At 42.5% G+C, this 10,990-nt stretch overlaps 1 pseudogene; it reads left to right on the top strand.

Annotated features, from left to right (window-relative positions):
- The first annotated feature begins 1,591 nt into the window (after positions 1 to 1,591).
- LOC112264202 lies at positions 1,592 to 10,693 on the top strand (annotated as a pseudogene).
- Positions 10,694 to 10,990: the final 297 nt, after the last annotated feature.

Below are 10,990 nucleotides of genomic sequence, written 5' to 3'. Positions count from 1 at the left end.
AAAAAAGCCAGACTACGGTTTGCAACTGCACATGGGGACAAAGACCATACTTTTTGGAAAAATTTCCTCTGGTCTGATGAAACAAAAATAGAACTGTTTGGCCATAATGACCATCGTTATGTTTGGAGGAAAAATGGGGAGGCTTGCAAGCCGAAGAACACCATCCCAAATGTGAATCACGTGGGTGGCAGCATCATGTTGTAAATGACTACTGTAGTTGGAAATGGCTGATTTTTTATTGAATATCTACATAGGCGTACAGAGGCCCATTATCAGCAACCATCACTCCTGTGTTGGCACGTTGTGTTAGCTAATCCAAGTTAATCATTTTAAAAGGCTAATTGATCATTAGAAAACCCTTTTGCAATTATGTTTTACAACAGCTGAAAACTGTTTTTTACAATTACAACAGCTGAAAACTGTTGTGCTGATTGTTTTTTAAACTGGTCAACTTTAGACTAGTTGAGTACCTGGAGCATCAGCATTTGTGGTTTCGATTACAGGCTCAAAATGGCCAGAAACAAATAACTTTATTCTGAAACTCGTCAGTCTATTCTTGTTCTTAGAAATGAAGGCTATTCCATGCGAGAAATTGCCAAGAAACTGAAGATCTCGAACAACGCTGTGTACTACTCCGTTCACAGAACAGAGCAAACTGGCCCTAACCAGAATAGAAAGAGGAGTGGGAGGTGTCTAGTTTGAGAAACAGACGCCTCACAAGTCCTCAACTGGCAGCTTCATTAAATAGCAAAACACCAGTCTCAACGTCAACAGCTAAGAGGCGACTCTGGGATGCTGGCCTTCTAGGCAGATTTCCTCTGTCCAGTGTCTGTGTTCTTTTGCCTATCTTAATCTTTCCTTTTTATTGGCCAGTCTGAGATATGGCTTTTTCTTTGCAACTCTGCCTAGAAGGCCAGCATCCCGGGGGTAGCGTCTTCACTGTTGATGTTGAGATTGTTGTTTAACTAATACAACACTAACACAAATTAGCTAACACAACATGCCATTGGAACACAGAAGTGATGGTTGCTGATAATGGGCCTCTGTTCGCCTATGTAGATATTCCATAATAAATCTGCCGTTTCCAGCTACAATAGTCATTTACAACATTAACAATGTCTACCCTGCATTTCTGATCAATTTGATGTTATTTTTAATGGACAATTAATGTGCTTTTCTTTAAAAAACAAGGACATTTGTAAGTGACCCCAAACTTTTGAACGGTAGTGTATATTTCAATCATTGGTGGAAATCCACCAGAGATTAATTCAATTGGTTAATATCTATTTATAGGGGCTGTGCTTATTTTCTGAATGCCCGAGTGCATGTTGTTCAAGTAATAACTCTCCTATTTGGGTCAAAATGGTGACTGTAAAATGACCAATTCTGATAGTAAAGATACTAACAGTGCTAGTTAGATGTAAAATAGATTACTGTTGTGAAGGATCTACTACAATACTATCATTGTTGTGGCTGAAATGACAACAATGTGGAGGGAGAGTTTGGCGAAAATAAAACAAACACTGTGCATATAAAATATAAACAAATGTTTAAAAAAATAGGTATAAAAGATTAATGTTAATATAAAATATTAATATAAAATATACAAAAAATACAGTAAGTTGTATGAACAAAACAAATCTACCATCTCTAAGGGCTGTTTCCCAACTCATATTTCTAGCAATCACAAATGAAAGATGGATTACATCATCACCACAAAAGGTTATACTGTATATTGGGCAGTGTTTCTAGTCTAGTGTCCACTCATGGTTAAACTGGACAAGGAATACACAGATTCTAGTCACAAGTTAACACTTACCAGAACAAAAAATCAATGCAGTGGGTGAGTGGACAGGGGAATCAATTCCTAAATCAATGAGTTTGCACCCTGTGCTGTTCAATAATCAGGTATGTATGAAATGCACATGCATGACAATGCTTGTTCTACCACTCTATACACAATAATCTGCTGTTGTACTTCAAAACACATTAATGTCAAATATAAAATCCTAAAACATTAGACCTTTTTTCCTCTGTTATTACTCTGCATTGACCATGTTTGTATTTTTTAAACATTTGTAGAGGACCCGAAGCCTGTCCTGAGAATGAAGATGCCTCACATTACCAGTACAGTCTTCAAGCTCTACTCTGATGGTGCTAAAGACATGGAGGACCGGTGCACGGTGGAGGCTTTCAGACCTCATACTCAGACCTCCTGTGGTTTCAACAGCAGTCATCCACTCATTATCATCACCCACGGATGGTCGGTACGGCCTGTTCTCTCCACTCCTCCTGGCTCAACTAGTGATGACGCGTACACAACATGGCCATTGGCTCCTATGTAAAACACATCACAAATGGACGGTAGAGGCCCCCAATGTTATACAGTGGAGGGCCAGATATAATATGGTGGCAGTTCTCCTTATTTTACTCAGTTGTTGTTCTGCACTTCAGATGCAGGCCGGTAAATGTGATGGAAACTGTAGTAAGTTGGGGGTAATGAAGTTATATAGATTTGCTATGGTCCCTTACAACAAAACATGAGCCAAATGAGTAGGGTTGCAAAGCTACAGGTGAATTACAAAGTTACTGGAATCTTCTATCATTTTGGTAATGAATAGGTAATATATAGTAACTTTTGTAATTTATACATTAATAACTTTTATAAATGTATTCATATATAGAATACATGTTTTATATTTGTGTCCATATTATCCATGAGTTTCAAAAATTATAAAAAATAAAAATAAAAATATGAAAAAAGCATCTAATCAGCAATGACATTATTTTTCAATTAACTCTGCAACTCTTCCAACTATTTATTTTTTCACAACTGCTACCAGTTTGGCGACAAAATACATATTGACATATTTAAGTAAATAAAAGCGTGTAAAAACATAAATAAAATGATATTTCATGCTGAAATCCTCATATTAAACACCAATGGTATTCACTAAGTTGATGGTTTAAATGTATGATAATGTTTAACAGGTTTGTATTTTAAAACTATGTTATTTGATTAGTTGATATATTTGACATGTGATAAGGCCACATAGAGGGACATAAATAATTATGTACACCTGTGATAATCTGGAGTACCCAAAAAGGCCACTACCAGTCTAGATGTCATCTGATAATATTCCCCCCCAAAACCTTGAAAGTTACCAAAATTCTGTGAGTTTACTGGTAAACGTAGAAGGATTCCAGTAAGATACCCTCCCTTTGCAACCCTACAAATGAGACTAAAACCCATTTCTCCTTTTCCAAGATAAATGCTCTCTGATGGAGAGCTGGGTGCCCGTTCTTGCTTCTGCTCTGAAGACCAGTCTACTCTAATGCAGCCAAGAACACTAGGGCAGTGAGGAAAGACATAGCATTCCTGCTACAGTGGCTGCAGGTGAGAGTCAGAAAAGTGTTCAACGTGTTCAACAAGGACTGTCATTGCAAAGTACTGTTTGTGTGACAGAAATGTGAAGACAAGTTCTTTAGGAGATATAATGTCTATATATATAAAGACAATAATGCCACATCACCTCCTTTTCACATCAACACTAAAATAGTGATCTTTGTGTGTCAGGAGTTTTACCAGTTTCCTGCAGAGAAAGTTCATCTGATTGGATACAGTCTTGGTGCTCACATCTCTGGATTTGCTGGAAGCTACCTGGGAAGACCTGGAAAGATTGGACGAATCACTGGTGAGACTTTCTACTCTCTGTAAATATTTTGTCACACCATTTCCTGGCTAAATAATGCATTAGAGTACAATTCTTATAGAAGTATCCAAGTCTAATGGCACTCTGGTGAAAAGCCTGAGATCCTTTGTGTTTCTTTGTCCAGGTCTGGATCCAGCAGGTCCCCTGTTTGAGGGCATGGCAGCATCAGACAGACCTACACTCAAGAACGCATGGGGCTGAGTGTGGGAATCAAGCAGCCTGTGGCACATGTTGACTTCTACCCCAACGGTGGTGAATTCCAACCAGGATGCCACCCTTTCCAGAGCTTAATGGAACACATCGCCTTGCATGGAATCAATGGTGAGTCTGTCACAGTGGTGGAGTGGGGAAGGGAGAGTCATTTGGCATATAGAAAAATATTGGTAGGGTATATTAAGGAGAAGAGCTATTTTTGATCAAAGTAAACCATTACCATTTACCTTGCAGAGAGGCACAAACTAAAATAATAAAGCAGTATCGTGTGAAAGCAGTGCCTCATCTTATATTCACGCTGCTCTGCTGAATATGAATAGAATTCCCAATAGTCAGAAATAAGTGGTGGTGGGATTTCAGGGGATTCAATCAAAAACTATTTTTTTTCTTACATGAAAGACAGAAGCACATTACCTGTCATCCTCATGAGTTAATTAGCCAAATACGTCTCCCTCAGCCCTGTCTGTCCACTCTGCATTCTGCCTCCAGGCTATGATGAGAACTCCTCAGGAGAAGCAGGCCCGAAGACAGGTCTCAGATCAGTCTGCTCACAGACATAAAGAGGTAGACAGGCCTTTTTACCCAGAGAAGTGACAGGACATCATCTGCTTTCAGGATAATGACCAATCCCCAAATAATGACCAACTAAAAAGTATAATCAGGATCTTGTTAAGGCATAGTCTGTATTCTGAGGAGAGGAAAAGATTGAAGGCTGGAACAGATACAGTTCTGAATAGCCTCAGTCCCAGTTCGTTTAACCAGGGCTAGAATGATGCAGTGACCTGATCACAAAGGGAAACATTTGAGTCGAAAGTTTGAATGCACAATTCATATGTGTTACAGTCGTATTACCTGCCCCTTTTAAAATTCCACTCACATTTCCACTCTTTCTCCTAGATTTTGAGCAGACAGTGAAATGTGCCCATGAGCGTTCAGTCTACCTGTTCATCGACTCCCTTCTGAACAAAGACAAGCAGATCATGGCCTACAGATGCAGTGATGACAATGCCTTTGAGAAGGGTACCTGCCTGGACTGCCTCAAGAACAAATGCAACACGCTGGGCTATAACGTCAGGAGGGTGCGCAGTGTCACCGGCAAGAAGCTCTACCACAAGACCCGCTCTCACATGCCCTACAAACGTAAGTGCACACAATGGTGTCCCATGTCCCTTACAGACAAAACCCACTCTTCCATGTACTTAGGAAATACTGTAGAATGTCAGTACTTAACAAGCAGGAAAGCGTGTAGTTGGCACAGGCAGGAGCCTAGAGTAATACATGTTAAATTCATGGCATTGTACTGTACTGTACAAAACCAGGAATAACATTTTGCATAAGAGCTTTCTGGAACACGAGTCCTTGGTCAATAACTTTTAAAGTCTCATGGGAAGAGACAAGCAGGGAATTGTAGGCATGTTACATTGTTTGATGCAAGACCATATTAGTTTGATGCAAAGACCATATTAGTTGGAACACACTTTGGTCAATATATGCCATGACAAGGTCTCACTAGGAAATAAGGTTCTAGGGTCTATTTCAGATCAAGGGGACAGTTTTTGGTATCTGTATAAGCACTTTGTGACATCTGCTGATGTAAAAAGGGCTTTATAAAATACACTTGATTGATTGATATGATGAGGTAAAGTCTCTGGAACTTTGGTAAGTGTGTAGTGACAGGAGCTTAGAAATCTGAGACTGTGGCTTTATTGAAAAAGACTTAATCTGCTGTGAAGCACAGCCAATAAGAGCCACTTTAAAGTTTCTCCTCTGAAGCCAATGAGGCAGTTAAAGTCCTATCCCAGTCTCCTTTTCAACCTTTATTTAACTAGGCAAGTTAGTTAAGATGAAATTCTTATTTACAATGACAGCCTACCAGAGAACAGTGGGTTAACTATCTTGTTCAGGAGCAGAACGACAAATGTTTACCTTATCAGCTCGGTGATTCGATCCAACAACCTTTTGGTTACTGGCCCAACGCTCGAACTACTAGGCAACCTGCCGCTGACATCAACACCATCCTGACACCAACAACATCCTGACACCAACACCATCCTGACACCAACACCATCCTGACATCAACACCAACCTGACGACAACACCATCCTGACAACAACACCATCCTGACATTAACACCAACCTGACAACAACACCATCCTGACAACAACACCATCCTGACACCAACAACATCCTGACATCAACACCAACCTGACGACAACACCATCCTGACAACAACACCATTCTGACAACAACACCATCCTGACACAAACAACATCCTGACATCAACACCAACCTGACGACAACACCATCCTGACAACAACACCATCCTGACAACAACACCATCCTGACACCAACAACATTCTGACACCAACAACATCCTGACATCAACACCAACCTGACAACAACACCGTCCTGACAACAACACCAACCTGACATCAACACCGACCGGACAACAACACCATCCTGACAACAACACCATCCTGACACACAACACCATCCTGACATCAACACCGACCGGACAACAACACCATCCTGACAACAACACCATCCTGACACCAACCACAAGCTTCCGGGTCTGGAAAGTGTTGCTACAGCATATTACAACACTGCACTCATCTCTATCACACACATAGACAGACACTACCTAACGGTGAGATGCATGCGTGTGTACAGCAGGCTTTGCAGGTATGTGTGGAGTTTGTGTGTGTGTGTGTGTGTGTGTGTGTGTGTGTGTGTGAGAGAGGACATGTGTGTGTGAGCAGTAGGTGAGTCTGTAACAGTAGCTGGTGTGTGTTATGTCAGGGTGTGTGTCGGTCTGTGTGTAGGTGTGTGTGTTGGGTGGTGTGTCAGTGTGTGTGTAGGGTGTGTAGGTGTCTATAAGTGTAACATTCTCTACCGTCTCTCTACTGGCCTCTCTGATTAGAGCATGAAACTCTGCCTCCTGCCAGTCTGGCCCCACCCAGAAGCTGATTTCATAAACGAAGCTCTGTGGAAACAGGGAGAATGGATGGAACGGTTGCTCTGGCAATGGGCAGGAAGGGGTTGAGGAAGCGGGGGTCAGGTGACCAGAGCAGGCGCCAGTCAGGCAGGGAGTAGACCAGTGACGCCAGGAGGTCAAGGTTCAGACACACACTGACATCATCAGTGAGGTCATCAGCCCACAGCCAGTCTAGCTGTCTCATTGGCTCGGCCGCCAGCCACAGAGACCCCTGCTCCTCAGCCAGGGAAAGCCCGTAGAGGTTCAGCAGATGCTCCAGACTCCACCCCAGGTCAGGGATTGACTGACAGGCTTTGAGCCATGCTCCCCAGAGGAGGAGCTGGTGGAAGGCAGGCGGGGACCAGGGACTGATGTGAACTCTCTGAAAGACAAGGCCGCTCACACCATGCAGAACCTCCTCTCTCTGTATTCTCTCTCCTCTCTCAGTATCTCCATCTGAGGCAGTAGAGAAGGACGCAGAACGTGGATCCCCCAACACCTACACACTCCTCTCCCTCACCGACACACTCCTTTCCACGGGTGCTACAGTCTCTCTCCCTTCCCTCATCCTCTGAGTCGTAGGTTATGTGTGTGTCTGCCAGTAAGTCCACTAGTGTCTATGTGTTCGTGATCATCCGGGGGTGTGTGTGTGGTGTGTGTGTGTGGGGTGTAGCCAGTAGCAATGTGTGTGTGTGTCTTGTATCTCAGGGCAACAGGCATTTAGTCTCTGGGGGGAGGTGTGTATGAGCAGGGGGAGGGGCTATGTAACCATGGAGACAGGCCACTCCCTCTCCAGGGCCTGAACCAGAAAGTCCTGAACCAACCTGACGGGATGATTAGAACTAGAGGAGAGAAAATCCCTATGTATGTAATGTGATAGTTCAGCAGGTATGTGGTAGGTCAGTGTGTGTCCTCCCAGAATGCGCTTCATTTATCACCTGATTTACTTAACAAAAGGCACATCTTAATATGTGGTCCAAGTATCCTCATGACATGGCAAAAGTTGGGGTGTGGGCCTTTCGTATTTTGTTCTCTATTACTCCTCTATGTTCCCTCAAGTAAGGGGGAGGCCGATGACACCAGCGGGCACCATCAGACCAACTCCTTGAATGGCCTACTCCTTGAAGTTTGCAGTTTTGTCTAGAAAACACTATTTGGCTTAAAACATCATTTGTTTACCCTTATAAGTGGGATATTATTTTTCAACAGGAAAAGTTTAAAAATATCTGGAGTGCGTCTTTAAGTATTGTAGCTGTGGCCCTGATATGAGCTGAGTTTTCATGCAGACAGTACACTGGGGCTAAAGTGTTCAAGTCTCTACATGCAGTGCCAAGTGAATGTCTACACACCCCTTGCACAGTCTTCAAATTTTGCTGCCTTAAAATTACATCTAAAAAATGATTAAATTAGATTTTTTCCCTAAAGATGTACACCACATTTTCAAAGTGAAAGAATATTTAAGAACATTTTCCAAATTAATAAAAAAATGTAAAAAATGAAGATGTCTTGATTGTGTATGTCTTCACATCCCAGAGTTATACTTGGTGGAAACACCTTTGGCAGCCATCACAGCTGTTAATAATTTTGAATAAGATTCTACCAACTTCGCACAACTCTTAGGGCAACATACATCCATTGTTTTTGACAGAACTGCTCAAACTCAGTAAACTTGTTTGGAAATCATTGATGGACAGAAATATTTCAACTTTGTCTCTGATTTTCAAGCAAATTTAAGTTAGAATGTAGACTGGACAAGGAACGTTCAACACCTCTGGAAAATCCATTCTGGTGTGTCTTTGGCATTAACATTTGTGTAACATTTGTGTGTTATATATTCAGAAAACTGACACAGGGTTTCCGCTAACTTTTTATCTGGGCTTTGCTGCTTTCATATGTCTTTTGATCCTGACAAACTCCCCAGTCCCTGCAGGTGACAAACATACCCATAACATGATGCTGCCAAATATATATTGGGTGTTCCTGAATGGTCCTGTCTCAGCCCTGACTTAAATCTGCTTGAAAATCAGAGACAAGGTTTGAATATTTCCCATCCTAATTTACTGAGCTTGAGCAATTTTGACAGAATAACTATATGATGCCATAGGAGCTGTGCAAGGTTGGTAGAATCTTATTAAAATTATTCACAGCTGTAGCGGCTGTCAAAGGTGCTTCAACCAAGTAATAACTCTGGGGTGTGAAGACAATCGATGCATCTTAATTTTGTTTTACTAATTTATAAGATTTTCTAGAATTAGATTGTGTAGTTCCATCTAATTGAATCCCTTTTTAGATTGAATTTTAAGTCTGTTAAATGTGAAGACTGTGCAAGGGGTCTGTAGACGTTCACTAGAGACTGCATCCAGTCAGTCAGTTGCAGTAATAGCAGTAATAGCAGTAGGGTAGGGCCTCCCGGGTGGCGCAGTGGTTAAGGGCCAGCTGTGCCATCAGAGACTCTGGGTTCGCGCCCAGGCTCTGTCGTAACCGGACGCGACCGGGAGATCCATGGGGCGACGCACAATTGGCCTAGCGTCGTCCGGGTTAGGGAGGGCTTGGTCGGTAGGGATGTCCTTGTCCTGTGTCCTTGTCCTGTGGCGGGCCGGGTGCAGTGTGCGCTAACCAAGGTTGCCAGGTGCACTGTGTTTACTCTGACACATTGGTGTGGCTGGCTTCCGGGTTGGATGTGCGCTGTGTTAAGAAGCAGTGCGGCTAGGTTGGGTTGTGTATCGGAGGACGCATGACTTTCAACCTTCGTCTCTCCCGAGCCCTTACGGGAGTTGTAGCGATGAGACAAGATAGTAGCTACTACAACAATTGGACACCACGAAAAAGGGGTAAAAATATATATTTTTAAATAGCAGTAGGGTAGCAGTAATGGAAGTACATGGAAACAGCTCATACCTCTGAATGAAATAGGACTATAAATGGAGAGGGAGATATCAATAATTGATGTGTGTGCATCACAAAGGAACACTCTCCCTGCCAACCCACTGTACATTTTGATCCCATTCTGCTGTATATCGCCTTATGAATGATTAACGTGCATCTACACTAAGAGTAGAGTCACATTCTTGTTCCTCCCTACTGTCATAGCCGCTACACTTCTGGAGGGAGATGAAAATACTGTACTTCCTCACTCCCACCCCTGAATGTCCTTATAAAAGAGGCTACCCAAGACTATGGTTATTTCACATCCACAGCAGTTTCAGCTAACAAATAACAATTTAATTGTCAAACCTTTTTTCTGCTTTTCAGGTTCATTACTTGCAGCCCATGTGTGAAAGAAACCTGGGGAAAAAAACCTGAGGAAGTGCATCAAGGTGAATGTACCTCTCTCTAACCTCTCTCTCTTTCTCTCAGCATCGAGGAGATCTCAGGCAATAAGACATTCACCTTTCTGATCACCCTGGACTCAGACATTGGGGACCTGATGATGCTGATGTTCCGCTGGGAGGGGAGTGTTGTGAACAATATGTGGAGCAAGATGCAGACCTGGAGCAGTGGGGGAATGAGACCCAAGTTCACTGTGGGCAAAATCCGTGTCAAAGCAGGCGAGACACAAAATAAGTGGGTATCCATTCCTCTGGGGGGCAAGGAGGGTGTGAGATTGAATTGCATTAATAAAGATCAATAAAGTTGAGGAATGGGTGTGGGGGTGGGTAGGTGAGAAGGGAACTGACACACACTGAGAGCTCTGTCTGCTAACGTGCCCATTTGGCTCGTTAGTCACCCAGCTATGAACTACCAGAGGGGCTCAACTTTCTCTGTGTGGCAAGGTTATCGAACACTAATTGTGATAAGGCACGCTGATGGCAGCCCTCGTTATATAACACGATTAAAGATAAATAAAGAATGAAATAGATAATTAGTGAAAGGCAAGTATTCCTAATGGGTATACACAGGCAGAGACAGGCTTGTGGGACATAGTGGAGTCTTGTCATAGTGCCGCCGTTCTGGAAAATACACTGTATAATACATGAGAGAGAATATCCATGTCATGTTACATTGTAACTCATGCAAGAGCACATTATAAATGTTAAAGGTTAAGGCTGTATAGGCACCACTGTATGTGCAGTATCCATTCCACCCCTCA

The sequence above is a fragment of the Oncorhynchus tshawytscha genome, linkage group LG12 (genome assembly GCF_018296145.1).
Source record: "Oncorhynchus tshawytscha isolate Ot180627B linkage group LG12, Otsh_v2.0, whole genome shotgun sequence".
NCBI classification, from domain to species: domain Eukaryota; kingdom Metazoa; phylum Chordata; class Actinopteri; order Salmoniformes; family Salmonidae; genus Oncorhynchus; species Oncorhynchus tshawytscha.
The sequence above is the reverse complement of the archived record's forward strand: the minus strand, read 5'-3'. Positions and strand labels throughout refer to the sequence as shown.